The sequence below is a fragment of the Merops nubicus genome, unplaced genomic scaffold (genome assembly GCF_000691845.1).
Source record: "Merops nubicus isolate BGI_N331 unplaced genomic scaffold, ASM69184v1 scaffold36247, whole genome shotgun sequence".
Lineage (NCBI taxonomy): Eukaryota > Metazoa > Chordata > Aves > Coraciiformes > Meropidae > Merops > Merops nubicus.
In genome coordinates, this window is record NW_008622897.1 from 297 (window position 1) to 2,509 (window position 2,213).

The following is a 2,213-nucleotide window of genomic DNA, read 5'->3' on the forward strand; positions in this document are numbered from 1 at the left end:
TCACGACCCTGCTCGTGGTCACTGTGTGCTGCCAACCCTGGCGAGGGAAAGTGGCTTCAGTTCTTCCTAGTGAGGCAAAAATGGGACCCAGCAAGGCAGCCTCTGTCACACCCGTGTCCCCAAACCCCATAGCTCCTGAGGGAGCAAGAGGCTGCCCTCAGCCTCCATCATGTCATGTGCTGGCTGACTGAGCCACCAGCTCTCGGGCTGCTATACGGGGCACCACTATGCTCAAAATCACTACAAAAATGGTTCTTTGAAAGGACCTGAGGCTCTGCCTCGGCAGTACAGCACGAGATCATCACGGTGATTTTGCTCACCACATCCCCTTAGGACCTTGTGGAGACACAGGTCATCATACCATTTTAAATGCCTCTCATTTCGTGTTGTGGGGGTTACGTGTTTTTTGTTAGGTTTGGGGTTATTTTAAACCATTTTCTCATGCAGAAAATCCTGTGTTGACAACCAGCGAAGCGAGGAGTGCAAAATCCCTAGGCTCCTGTTTCCTCCAAGATTGGAAATTGCCTACATAAAAAAACAATTAAAAATAATTTTGAACATTAAGAAAATAATAAAGAGAAATGAGTTGGTTTATTTCCCCCCACCCCTTGCTGGGAGCAATGTGAGACAGCAGCAGTGAGATAGGGTTGGGGAGGTGAAGGGCTGTTCTCAGCTGTGTGGCTGTGACAGTCTTCAGAGCATTTATGGAAGTTTTTATTTATTAGCATCATCTTTAGTGCGTCTGGGGTAGGAGCCTGTACCCAAGGCTCCAGCTCGTGTGTTGGGCAGAGTTGAATCTAAATGGTGTCCATACCTGAGAGCAGAGGCTGAGAAGAGTGATGGCTGGGTGAGATGGAGCCCAAATCTTTCCTAGTCCCAAACCCACAAAAAAAAAAAATCATCAAAAAATAACAATTGGAAATTAATATTCGACTACAGGGTGGCAGATAAGTAAAGTGAATCAATCTGTGGCAGGACAGATAAGCGCAAGCCTCTGGCCCAGAGGAGCAGCTGCCTGCTGAGGGAGATAACAAGGTCATTGCCAAACAAAACAGACCCCAGCTTCCTCCTCCTTGCTCGCTGGTCTCCTTTCATTCATGCTCCCAGCCAGGCAAAGCGCTTGACAAAAGGAGATAGAGTGGGAGCGAGGCAGGGAGATAAGGCAGCTGCAGCCAGAGCATCCCTCCCGGCTGCCTTTTGGGAAGGGTACGCTCATTAATACCAATTTAATTCATCCCGGGAGCTGCCTGGGCTGAGTCCAGGGGAGCCAGGTGGATTTGGGCTTGCTTGGCCCTCCATAACCCATCATCTGCCATCCCGCGTTGCCCCGCTCCCCGCTGTGCCCGTCAGAGGGGCTGGCATCGGGACTTTGCCGGGCTCTGCCGTGCCGGCGGGGACAGGCTGCTGCACATCGGGTGTCCTGATCCCCCTCCACCACAGGACAGGCTTTGGCTGGGATCCCCTTCTCCTGGCTTGGCAGCAGCTCTCCCTGTGCTGATCTCTGGTTGGCAGCAGAGATGATCCCCCCTCTTTGCCAAAGACAATTTTCAACTGTTTCTAAAGACCTTTTATTTTGCATTCATTTCCCTTTAGCCCTTGGAAGAAGTAGAGCTTTTTCTCCCAAGTGCTTTTGGAGATAGCCAGCTGCAGTGAGGGCTCTGCAGCCAAGCCCAGGACCCCAAAACCTCCGTCCTGTGCCAGGGCACCACATCCAGCCACGACAACAACCCACCCAATGCTCCCACTGCCCCCAGCTCCTGACATCAGGGCTTCACCCCATCTCCACACCCTACAAATGCCTCCAGGAAAGCAAAGACCTGAATATCTGACGCAGGAGGAAGAAGAAGGGTGGTTTTATTTTCTTCTGCTGTCCTGCAGCGCTCAGCTCTGCGGGCACGGGGCTGCAATGCCCGGCTTGCTTGTTTGTGTGTTTTATTCAGGATGAATCTCGGCGCCGCGGGGCGCTGAGCCCGGCATTAATAAACCTGACAGCTCCTCGCCGGGTGTAATGGCAGCGGGTTCGATAACGCAGGTATTGCTCCAATGGGCTCGGGGCAAAACCGTCTCTCTTGATGGCTGAGACCTCACAACGGGGAGTGATGATGTGCAGCTGCCAGCCTGCAGCACACCTATGACCCTGGAGCGGGCATGGCACAGGCGTCACCCTGCCTTTACCCGCAGCAAAGCAGCTAAAACCCTCCCCGAGTTCTCCA